This window comes from Astyanax mexicanus, chromosome 11 (genome assembly GCF_023375975.1).
Source record: "Astyanax mexicanus isolate ESR-SI-001 chromosome 11, AstMex3_surface, whole genome shotgun sequence".
Lineage (NCBI taxonomy): Eukaryota > Metazoa > Chordata > Actinopteri > Characiformes > Acestrorhamphidae > Astyanax > Astyanax mexicanus.
Window position 1 is genome coordinate 37,914,270 of NC_064418.1, and position 13,202 is coordinate 37,927,471.

Genomic DNA, 13,202 nt, shown 5'->3' on the forward strand with positions numbered 1-13,202 from the left:
GAAAGTTGCAGGTGTGTCAGACCCACAATCAGACCAGCCAGCTGCATCGTGTGAGTGTCGTTTTTCAAATGAGGAGGGCAAGGACCCCAACTCCTGGTGTGAAACGGTCAACGACCCTGCTTTATGGCCCAGTACCATTACCGACCAAGCCAAGTCGATTCTTGTTAGTAGAGGAGAAACTGCATTTCAAAACAGAAGTGCTAAGTACCCAGCCTCAGTCAGGGATAGAGGCATTGGGGGTACCAGTAGGAGCTTTACAAATGCTCTACTCAGTTGCTCTCTACCCAAAGGGCAAACTGTGACTAGGCAGTGGCTACTTTACTCTCCTTCAACTGGCTGTGTGTATTGTTTTGCTTGCAAACTGTTTTCCAGTAAGCACAATACTTTTGTTCATGGATTTTCTGACTGGAAACATTCAGAGCGGATTGGTGAGCATGAGGGGAGTGTGGAGCATAGGGCTTGCATGCTAGCATTATATAATCGCTCCAGAGGCACAGCAACAATTGATTCTGATATTGTCAAACAAATTGATGCAGAAAGACAATACTGGCGGGAAGTTTTGAAAAGAATTGTTGCAGTCATCCAGTTTTTAGGGGAGAGGGGACTTGATGAGCTATTAGGATCAGCCCACAATGGTAATTTTTTGGGCATCATAGAACTCTTATCCAAATTTGACCCATTCCTAGCTGAGCACCTCCAAAGGTTTGGAGGTAAGGGAAAAGGTTCTGTGTCCTACTTATCATCAACAGTGTGTGAAGAATTTATCCATTTGATGGGACAGAGAACAAAGCAGGCAATTGTTAATGAGATCAAAGAATCAAAATACTTCTCTGTTATAGTTGACTCCACTCCAGACCTTGCTCATGTGGACCAACTTACTTTTATTTTCAGGTTTGTTAATAATGACGGACATGTAGTTGAGCGTTTTCTAGCTTTTGAGCCTATTGAAAACCATAGTGGGGACAGTTCGGCAGTTAGTGACAGTTAGTTCGGCGGTTAGTTAGTGACTGGTTGTTTAATGTATTACTTTATTTATGTTTTTTGGGCAGGGGAGGTGCGCATCTGTGCAACTCTTTGCCCAGGGGCCCAGACTATCCTTAATCCGTCCTTGCCATCACTGCTCTAGGCTGTGTCATAAATGCTTATCAGTTTAACCCTCTATTGTTTCCTGGGCTTGTAGAGCTGATGTCATGTAGGATTTTCTGGTATGAGAGAGGCAGTCAGACAGCTTGTCTTTCTTAAAGCTTTTCTGAATTAGTTTTTTTTCCATTATGATCGACAGGAAGCCAGGTATGCGCCGGTCGCTGTCGGCATCCAGCAGGGATGATATTATTCGCTGGTTTAAAGAGGAGCAGACCCTCAGAGTTTGTTTACAGCAAGGCAAGAGTCGAGTTGCCCCCTGGTTTCATGGTAAGTTCAAAGTGTGGGCCAAAATTTACCCAAATTTGCAGGAGTCATAGCCTATGTTGTACTCTTTCAAATTGTAGTGGAACTGTTTTGGCATTATAAGAAAATCATGAGAATTTTAATTTTAAACATGAATAAAAAAAAAAATAATAATATAAAATAAACAATACAGTGAAATTTGCCCAAACTTGCAGAGGTGATAGCCTAGGACAGACTCTTTCAAATGGTAGTGGACCTGTTTTGGCATTATAAGAAAATCATGAGAAATTGAATTTTAAGCATGATAAAAAAAATGAATATAAAATAAACAATACAGTGACATTTGCCAAAACTTGCAGGAGTCATAGCCTAGGTTGGACTCTTTCAAATGGTCATTGATCTGTTTTGGCATTATGGAAAAATCATGAGAAATTTAATTTTAAACATGCATACATTTTTTTTATTAATATAAAATAAACAATACAGTGCAATTTACCCAAATTTGCAGAGGTAATAGTCTAGGATGGACTCTTTTAAGAGGTACTGGGTCTGTTTTGGCCTTTTGGGAAACTCATGAGATATTTAAAAAGCATGGATTGAAAAAGTAATATTAATATAATATAATAAAATATAATATAATATATTTACTCCGGTAAAACACCAGCATAGATATACTCCTTAATAACTGCCCACATCTTCCCCAAGGTACACAATAAGACACTTCAGCAGACACAGCCGGTGTTCTGTCGAATTCTGCTACCTTGTCGAACCGTGCTGCCCCAATGTATATTTAACTGTAAAAATACAAAAGAAGCACTATTTTAGGGCATGTACCCAGTGATATTCCAGTAGATGTACGTTATTAGATTTGGATTGCATAATTCATTGTACCATGGCAAAGTTATAGTAAATATAGCTCATTACAAACAAATTTAAAAAATATATATATTTATGATAATAAGTGTAATTTTTAGTTTCCATTTACACTTTTGTGCAATGATAGTGCGTCCAGGTTGTTTAATGCACATAAACCCCCCTAAACCAGATTAATTATACATAAAACACGAGAAAGAATTAAATTGTGTAGGTCGGCGCATGCGCAGTACCTTTGGGAAGCATGTATCGATGGGTAGCAAAATTCGACAGAACACCGGACTAAAAAAACTGTTTTTAACACACCTTGGGCTGAACAGCTGTATTCACTCAGTCGCAGTTAAATAAACTCACTGGCCATTTAGGAATCACTTAGACCAGAATTATAATAGAATAAACAATAAAATAATAAAATGTTACATAAAATCTAAAAAAAAAAAAAATCACCAGTGTCAGTGGCTGTCTTTACACTACAAGCCTCAAGTGTTTTTTTATTTTTTATAAATTAACCTTTTTGTCAAACAGCACACATGCTCTCAATATTTTTTTGGCTGCTCTGCCAATGCTGGCTGATAATGACAGCACTAAGGGCATGAATACTGGCAAACAGATGCATGAAATCCACAAATAAAGAAATATGAAATTTGCAGTGGCCTTTTTTATGCCCAATCAGTTTGAAGACTGAGAACATATGTCTGCACTCCCCTCCAAAGGAATTGGGCGGAAAAAGCATTATTAAAAGATGAATAATGAAGACTGGAAATTGGAAATCAGTTAATTACAACTTTGTCAGTGTGTCCAGGCCCGGAGTGGCTAATCGGGAGATTCGTGAGGATTCCCGATGGGCCGGTGTTCTGTCGAATTTTGCTACCCATCGATACATGCTTCCCAAAGGTACTGCGCATGCGCCGACCTACACAATTTAATTCTTTCTCGTGTTTTATGTATAATTAATCTGGTTTAGGGGGGTTTATGTGCATTAAACAACCTGGACGCACTATCATTGCACAAAAGTGTAAATGGAAACTAAAAATTACACTTATTATCATAAATATATATATTTTTTAATTTGTTTGTAATGAGCTATATTTACTATAACTTTGCCATGGTACAATGAATTATGCAATCCAAATCTAATAACGTACATCTACTGGAATATCACTGGGTACATGCCCTAAAATAGTGCTTCTTTTGTATTTTTACAGTTAAATATACATTGGGGCAGCACGGTTCGACAAGGTAGCAGAATTCGACAGAACACCGGCCCTCTTTCTCCAGTCCAGCTCCGCCCGCCCTCTCGTCAACAGACTTTTGGAAGAAACCAAAGTCACTGGAAAAGAGGGGGAGATCTGAGATTTTGAGGCATGATATTTAATATAATTAAAATAATATATTTCACCGTTCCTATTAAATTATGATTATTCACGTTTATATCTTACGTTTTAATACAGTATAACATATAATGAATATATTAAAACACACAAATTAAAAACCTTTCGGGCAACAAAAAAACCCCGAACCTAGTTTTGAATGGTCGTGGCTCCACTCCACTGAATCAGTAGCCACAAAAAAGACGTCCTTTTCTCCGGGAGCTGCATGGGGACTACAGGAGTCTAAAGCCTCGCTGTGTTTTATAGGGAACAGTTATTAATATTGGGTCAAATAATCCAGTATTTCTTCACTCTGGTGCTGAAGGTCCGCTGCGCTGCTCTTTACTCTGTTTTCATTTAAAGCCCCTCAGTCTTAAAACAGCGGCACTAGCGGGCCTTCAGCACCGATAGTGATTATTACCCTGCCGGATTAGATTAGAGCAGCGCGGCTGAGCTCTGTAAGTCCCGGTGAGTAATTTAGTTAGCTGACTGTTTCAGCTCTCGGTGAAGCGCGGTCTTATTATGATACTTAAACGGCGCTGGGTGTTTGTTTTGTTTCTGAACGAGCAGGTGCTGCTGCAGGTAATCGAGCTAACTGTAGCTAATTAGCTTAGCCAGCCATCCTCCACTCGCTAGCTCGCCAACGTTAGCTATCTTACAGCGTTATTCGACGTTAACACGCTTTAAATAGTCTTACCACTATTTAAAGACTATTTAAAGCGTGTTAACGGCGAATAACGCTGTAAGATAGCTAACGTTAGCGAGCTAGCGAGTGGAGCATGGCTGGCTAAGCTAATTAGCTACAGTTAGCTCAACCGGCTAACGCTAAGCTAATTAGCTACAGTTAGCTCGATTACCTGCAGCAGCACCTGCTCGTTCAGAAACAAAACAAACACCCAGCGCCGTGTAACAGCTGATTCACGACCTTCTCTCCCAGCACAGGGTGTGTTTTTCTCAATCAGCAGCAGCTTTTAAACCACGCTGTAGTTCAGTAATAAGATCGCGTTTCACCGAGAGCTGAAACAGCCGGTTAGCTAACGGTAGTTTAAATACCTAACAGGCCTGAGAGCTCCTCTCGGTACTCCGGTCTATTCCGGCAGGGTTTTTGTAGATATTTAACTTCTGAATCTTATTAATACTGAATTGGTACGGTAATCTGGCTAATGTTAAAAAGTCAACTAGCTTTTTACCAAAACACTTTTAGTTAATTTATAACTTACCTAATTTTAGCGGTGTGTTCCCACAAGACGAAAAATAAATAAATAAAAAAAGGGGGGCCGACTGCGCGTGCGCCAAATTTAGCAGCCGGCTGCGCATGCGCGAATATTAGCGGCCGACTGCGCATGCGCCAAATTTAGCGGCCGACTGCGCATGCGTGAATATTAGCGGCCGACTGCGCATGCGCGAATATTAGCGGCCGACTGCGCATGCGCCAAATTTAGCGGCCGACTGCGCATGCGCGAATATTAGCGGCCGACTGCGCATGCGCCAAATTTAGCGGCCGACTGCGCATGCGCCAAATTTAGCGGCCGACTGCGCATGCGCCAAATTTAGCGGCCGACTGCGCATGCGCCAAATTTAGCGGCCGACTGCGCATGCGCGAATATTAGCGGCCGACTGCGCATGCGCCAAATTTAGCGGCCGACTGCGCATGCGCCAAATTTAGCGGCCGACTGCGCATGCGCCAAATTTAGCGGCCGACTGCGCATGCGCCAAATTTAGCGGCCGACTGCGCATGCGCCAAATTTAGCGGCCGACTGCGCATGCGCCAAATTTAGCGGCCGACTGCGCATGCGCGAATATTAGCGGCCGACTGCGCATGCGCCAAATTTAGCGCATGCGCAGTCGGCCGCTAAATTTGGCGCATGCGCAGTCGGCCGCTAATATTCGCGCATGCGCAGTCGGCCGCTAAATTTGGCGCATGCGCAGTCGGCCGCTAAATTTGGCGCATGCGCAGTCGGCCGCTTTATTTTTATTATTATTTTTTTTTCGTCTTGTGGGAACACACCGCTAAAATTAGGTATAAATTAACTAAAAGTGTTTTGGTAAAAAGCTAGTTGACTTTTTAACATTAGCCAGATTACCATACTTTAATTCAGTATTAATAAGATTCAGAAGTTAAATATCTACAAAAACCCTGCCGGAATAGACCGGAGTACCGAGAGGAGCTCTCAGGCCTGTTAGGTATTTAAACTACCGTTAGCTAACCGGCTGTTTCAGCTCTCGGTGAAACGCGATCTTATTACTGAACTACAGCCTGGTTTAAAAGCTGCTGCTAATTGAGAAAAACACACCCTGTGGTGGGAGAGAAGGTCGTGAATCAGCTCTTAAACAGCGCTGGGTGTTTGTTTTGTTTCTGAACGAGCAAGTGACGCTGCAACTGGATTTTATAAAGATATGAGAAAATAATGCTTTCGTCGTGGATTTAACATGAAAAGGTAAGCTGCTGTTATGTTCTGATCTGTGCAGGCAGTTTATGCACTTAACGTAACTCCGTTAGACAACTAACTTACAGAGCTAGCGTTTGTTGTGTCTCCGGCTTAGTTTTCTGCAGTCCATGATTATTAGCTAAGGTGTTTAGTTTATTTTGACCCCAAACAGCAGCATTCACTGCATTTTGCATACTATTAACTAACCGCGTGAAACACACTCTTGTCTTTTTTTTTTATCCTCACAGTTTCTGTCAGAAAACACTGAAAGAAAACTTCTCCTCTGTCTCTGTTTATACAGCGATGGTTTGGGTTTAAAGCTGGGTTTGTTGTGCTGGATATTTGGTTAGGAGCAGGAGATTTTATAAGATGTGTGGCTGCATAATTGTGAACTGAGATCGCGGTCTGTGAAGTTACACCCGCAGCTAACCAGTGACTTTAAAAAACAAATAAACACAGCTGTTACTGGACTTGATGGGTTTAAAAAAATGAGTTAATTAATTTTAAAAGACTAGGCTACTAATGTTGGCCCTGCTGAGTCCAGCTGATCATCCAGAAATAAACATTACCTATGCTGGTCAAAAGCTATTTAAAGAGCTAACCTCCCAGGGTGTGTTTGTTTGTTTTTTTCTGGTTTTGAGCATTTTTTAAGGAGGGAGTGTAAAGTCTGTGCTGCAGTAGAAGAGTGTAATTTAAGAAAAGTTGCTGTATTTGACTCACTGTCTTAGATAGTATAGACTTTAAACATGTTACTAAAAATTAACACTGGACCATGTTTTTAAATACTTGTCCTGAACATTTTCATGCAGGCCTGTGTGTTTTAAATATATATATAGTATTCATTCTATTTTATGTCGGTTAGTTTTATTTATATAAAGTAAGACCTGTAGATCTACTTTATTGGATAAATTGATACAGCTACCATGAACTGTTATGTTTCTGTTCTGTAAAATCAGGCCCAGTTCCAAAAGACACAACATCTTCAGTGTCCTGGAGCTCCAGCTGAAGCACTTGCCACTCCACCTTCTCCATCCCCACCCAAAAGAGGAAGATCAGCAGCAGTGGAGGGTCCCAGGATGTTGAGATGGTAGTGCAGAGCGGTAAGTCCCAATCACATTTTTAGCCTCTGAGTCAGTCATTTATTTTTCTTAATCCAATATTTTGGCAATGGAAAAAAAAGGAACACATCCAAGTTGTCCCTTATGTTTTTATTAATAAATGAATTATTATTGAAACAATGATTTAAGAACATACCTAAATCAAAACTAAAAACTGTATATAAAATAAAATATTAGACAGAAACATTGTTACAATTCTCAGAGTACGCTGAGGCAGCTTGGCTTAAAAAAACTGTAAATATGCATTTTACAAAAGTTAGCTTAAATAATAATAGTTTAACAATGTAAGATGATGAATATATATGTTAATACATTAATAGCTTAATATTATTACTCTATTTGTTCTTATTACTGACTTACCGGGGGAACTAATTAAGGGACGGAAACACACACAGAGAAATGTGTTGGCAGTGCTGTTGCTAATTGTACTGAGTGTCTGCAGTGTACTGGGAGGATTGTGCTGGGTGCTTATTGTTTCTCAGGTGGTAAATCATGTTTGTTGTTGAATGTGCATTTTTTTTCCTTCCCACCTTGTAAAATCCTGCCTTTGCAGTCCACTTTAAAATATTTCCAAACAGAGAGGTGTAATACGCTCTTTCGATCTTACAGCTGCTGCTCACACTGCTAATAAATAAAAAACAAACACAGTTGATTTTATCGCAGCGCCAGTACCCAAACCCGACTGACTAAAACTTTCAATCGTAACCAACGATTTTCCTAACCTAACGATTTTCCAATGATTTCACAGTTGCAGACAAATTTCCAGAGTCAGGATAAAATCACGAGAGTCTGGCTAGAGTCGAGCTGCAGTTGAGTTGCGGTCGTGTCATCTCAATCGTTAAGTGAGATGACACGATTGTATGTAACGATTGAGATGACACGACCGCAACTCAACTGCAGCTCGACTCTAGCCAGACTCTCGTGATTTTATCCTGACTCTGGGAATTTGTCTGCAACTGTGAAATCATTGGAAAATCGTTAGGTACCTGAACACTCTTCTCTCTTCACCCTTAATGTAGCAGCTACCCACTGGATAACTGTTTGCCTGTTCTATAGCGACTGTAATTTCCTTCTGTCTGTTTCTTACACTCTGTAGGTACTTATATATTTTTTTTATTGAACGTGGCAGCGTGCCGACAATCACAAGTATTGCAAATGTTGGGATAAATTTCAGCCAATTTAACTTTACTATAATGTGCTTTGTGTACTCTGCAGGTACTTCTAAGGCAGCTAGTTGAAGGCGTGATTGAGGTCCATGCCAGAGGGGTTCTGCACTGTGACCTCAAGCCATAGAACATCCTGGTTCAGATGTACAGTTAGGAACCACGCCTTCATCTTCTGTTCTTCTGGTATGGGTTTTCAGTGAACACTACAGGCAGAGAACTGTCTTCTTTGTAGAAGCTACCATTACTGAATAGAGATTCAGGTCAAAAACATTCCTTAACGCTCAGTAGGGCTGGCCCGAATAGCGTTTTTTGAGCTCCGGATATTCGGCACTGATTCGAAGCGAATATTCGAATATTCGTTTTTTTTTAAAAAGAGGTAAAAAAAAAAAAAAAAAAAAAAAGCAAATCACGACCCCTTTAATCCACTGGAAAATGTTCAATTTGCTCTGACCGACGAGACATATTCACCCCGGATTTTTGGTGTTTTTATCCCGGATTTTTGTGTTTTCACCCCATATTTTTTCTGTGTTTTTATCCCGGAATTTCTGCTGCCCTACACCGCGGCTTATCCGCTGCGTAAGCAGGCTAGGAGGCTGCTGCTGCACGGTTTCTCCGCTGCGCAAGCCAGCCCAGTAAATTGCTGTTTGTGTTTTCACACTTAGGCTATTTGCTTAAAAAAACAAACAAAAAAAACGTTTGTTCAGGAAGTATTTTATATTCTTAAACATTGTTGATTATATTAGAGGACAGTCATTGTAAACTGTACTTGGTCTATTTCGGTTAAAGGATCGTGCAGGGCATATTACTGATTTTGTATTTTTGCACTTGGGCTATAAGCTCAATATTAAATATTTCGTTTGTTTAGAAATTATTTTATATTTTTAAACCATGTTAAATTATATTAGAGTAGAGGAAAGTCATTGTTAATGACGTTATTGTACTTGGTCTATTTCGGTTTAAGCATTGTGCAGGGCATAGCCGTATTACTGATTTTGTATTTTTGCACTTGGGCTATAAGCTCAATATTAAATATTTCGTTTGCTTAGAAATTATTTTATATTTTTAAACCATTTTAAATTATATTAGATAAGAGGAAATTCGTTCAGACATCATTTTTGTAGGCCAGGCTTTTGTAACCGATTTAGCCCCTACTGTTGCCACATTACCCCTTACGTTTTATTATATAAATCAGTTTCGAAGAGCCTGCATTTTTTTAATCATGTATAATAGAGGTCTACGCGAGACTGATTTTTAAACCCACTCTTCCACGCTCCCGCGTTTCTGTCTCGTTACCGCTCCGCAAAAAAATTGCTTCTTTTAATCCCGCGCCCGCCCGCCACATACACATTTCTGCCGCTCCCGCCCCACGTTCCTAATATAAAATAAATAAACTACATTTAATGCTTCAAATTTACTTATATATTTATTAAAACAGCAGCGCTGAATAGTGTGGTCCCGTTCCTTACCCCAGTCCAAACACCATCGGTGTGTGCGTGTGTGTGTCGGTCCATCCTGCGCGTTGAGAGTTTTCTTTAGGTTTTTTTTTTTTACAATTATTACAGTTTTCTTAACTATTTATTAATTTGCTCCCGCATCGTCTGGATTAAACTCCTGCTCCAGCCAATAACAGTTCAGTTCTGTCCCGCGCGCAAGATATTCTGACGGGACCCGCGAGAACAGAAGTGGTTAGAGTGAGGTGGAACTCTGGAAAGGAGAAAAAAAACGAATATCCGAATACCAAAATTAAAAACCGAATACCTACTCAACGAACGAATATCCGAATACCCGAATATTCGGGTCCAGCCCTAACGCTCAGTCACTGTCTCTAATTTACTTTTCAGGACCTTCCTCATAAGTAGTTTACCCATGAGGCCAAATCCTCCACAGTGTTGCAGATAGGAATCATCCTGCTGTGTGTGAGAGGTGACCCTTCAACACCAGCACGGAGATCACCTCAAAGAAGTCTCAGATCATCTCTCCACCATCTGCTCTATGACCCCTGGCTAAGTATACACCACGACACAGCCACCACATCAGGCACACCTCAGTCAGGTACCATATAAAACAATAATAATAATAATTTTAAAAAATCTATATTTTCAATCTCTAGTTTAGAGAGTTCTCTAGTAGAGCTGGGCGATTGATCGATTTTATCGATAAATTCGAATTTACAGTTAAGGACAATGTGTTTTTGTGAAAATCGAGTTTCCTTTTTCACCACAGACACTCCTCTGTGGGCACAGAGTGAGCTTAGCTAGCTCCCTCCCTCCCGCGCACGCACCCCCCGCCCCTCCCTCACTCCCTCCCTCCCTTGCACGCACAAACACGCACACACACACACATACACAAAACACATGACGGCGGAGCTTAAGAGCAACTAGCTCCGTGATCTGGAGTTGGTTCGGTTTTGCGGCGTCGGACGTAGACCAAACAGGTCCTCGCTGTAAGGTGAACCAATTTATCACTATACCTTAAACAGAAGCATGTAGTGGAGTGGGAGAAGTGCTGCTACCATAGGAATGAACGCAGCAGCAGCACTAGTTCACCATTCAACGTTAAACAAGGAACTGTCCCTGGCACATCTTCCAACCGTGTACCAGGTTCTGTATGCACTACAAGTTAAGATGTTTTGCATATTCATGAGAAAAGATCTCATTTTATAGAACACTGGCACTTATTTAAAAGCTTTCTTTTGCAATTCTAGCCCAATAGGGAAAAGTATTTACTTAAGAGCATATAAATTGTACTTGTTTTCTATTGTCTACTTTGTAAGTTTTATCAAAAAAGGGCACCATTTTATTTATTTCTATTTGTTTTTAAGGGTGTGTTTATTTATTTATTTTTTAAGTTTGAGGGTGCATTGTGTCAGTACCTAAACTATGTTGGAAAAAGCTTTCTAAAAGTCACTAGATGTTCTCACTGTTTACAATAGTTTTTTTTTGCTTGTTTCTGGTTGCACTTTAACCACAAATGGAACATTTTAAGTGAAAACAAATTAAATAAGAACTAGTTTTTAACCATTTCTTTATCATTTTTGTTTGATTTTTAGTAGGGGGAAAAAATCTATTTAAATCGAAAATTCGGCCATATCGCCCAGCTCTATACTCTAGTTTAGAGGGTTTTTTATAAAACACACCTAAGGAAAATAGCAGGTATTAATAAAGCTATTGATTCCATACTTTTAAAAAGGTAGTGATTTTCTTTAACTATATAAATGTTTTAATCGTTTTGTGTATTGTATGCTTTTAATTGCTTCCTGTTTTGTATTTGTGTTCATGTACTTAAGGCTTTAATCCTTTTATCTTGATATTGTTTATCTTTTGATGTTTATTAATTACTTAACTGTATTTATCTTTATGTAGTATACTGTTAGTGTTTTAATCCATACACTTTTTGTATATATTTCTTTTATTGCTTAGTTACTTGCTATATTAATGGTTATTGTATTGGTGTTTTAGTCTTATTTTGGGCTTATATTCATTAAAAACATTTTAACGTTTGTCTTTTAGTGCTTTAATCAATTAATATTGTACTTACCTTTTACTATTTTACTATTAATCTTTCTGTACTTAATTCTGATATTTATACATTATTTTTTATTTAATTTTCTTTCAGCTTTGTATTACATTGTTTATTAATTGTATGTCTTTATAGCAGATTTTATATTTGCATTGTATATATTTTTGTTTCATTTAATGTTTATGCTCTTTGTCTTTTTCAGATTTTTACATTTTTCAATTTGTGTATTGACCCAAGGAGTATGGGTTCCTCTCAAGGTTTCTATTTCTCTTTCTGAGAGAATTTTCTTTGCCGCTGTTTCCTTTGTGCTTACTCAAAAGAGGTTTGGACACTTTTTTTTTTTAACTGTTCTTAATTTTGTTTGTTTCTTAACTTTGTCAATAAATGTTTTTTATTGCTATCACTTGTGTCTGTTTATTTGATCACACTATCGCTAAGTTTCTTGAAATGTGTTTATGGAAAAAAAATAATTTTAATATTTTATTAAATGTAAATTTGATGCCCACATTCAACCACTTTTTTAACACTTCAACTAAACACTGAAAGAATCAATCAGAAATTGATTTATTATTAATGTAATGAACAGAGATGTTCTGAAGTTAAAAGCTGATTATCCCATGTGTCTCATATTCCCAAATATGATAAGGTTGATAAGGTCATGTCAGCTCCAAGGACAATTTCAGTTTTGTATTTCAGTGAAAGTTATTCCTTTAATTGAATTTATATAAATAATGTATCTGGTAATATACAAAGGCTCTCAGTGTTGTTACACCTTTTTGTTATACTTAAAACCAAAAAGTGTAATTTTTTAACAACTCGCCTCTATGTGATGTTTGACCACGTAGGAATTACACTGACATTACTTCTACAAGTCATGGGATAGTAGGTTTGAGGCTGATCATGAAGTGTTACCTCAATGTATTGGCCAGGAATTTATTATTGAAGGTTATTCATTCAAATTTATTGTGACCGGTGGTCTGCCTACAATTGTCTGTGCAACTCTGAGAAATATCTATATGCAACTTTTAAAACGATTAAAGCTTTGGGATTTACATGTGCAAAATTAAGCCCTGCATACAGAAATATACTGATAACTTTCTGATGCTTTAAAAAATAAGAATCAAAGGAATCAAATTCCAAAAGATAAGCATTAGCATTTCAGAAATACTGTCCGAGGTCAGCATACACACTAGAAAAACAGAGAAAAAAAATCACAGTTCTTACAGTCTGCTTGTCTTACCAGGTTCCATGAGACACTGCAGTATCCCTTTATTCATCCAATAACATAAATCATACATTAATAAAACATCTGTTTTATTAGAAATACTTGTTCAAATTACA

General features: G+C 38.6%; 1 long non-coding RNA gene across 2 annotated transcripts; it reads left to right on the forward strand.

Annotated features, from left to right (window-relative positions):
* The first annotated feature begins 5,927 nt into the window (after window positions 1–5,927).
* Window positions 5,928–12,043, forward strand: LOC125805020 (uncharacterized). Of its 2 annotated transcripts, XR_007441291.1 has the most exons (4): window positions 5,928–6,067; window positions 7,015–7,158; window positions 8,392–8,525; window positions 10,184–12,040. It is a non-coding gene; the product is annotated as an uncharacterized LOC125805020 (long non-coding RNA). The 2 variants fall into 2 exon arrangements; XR_007441290.1 differs by having other exon boundaries at window positions 5,932–7,158; window positions 10,184–12,043.
* Window positions 12,044–13,202: the final 1,159 nt, after the last annotated feature.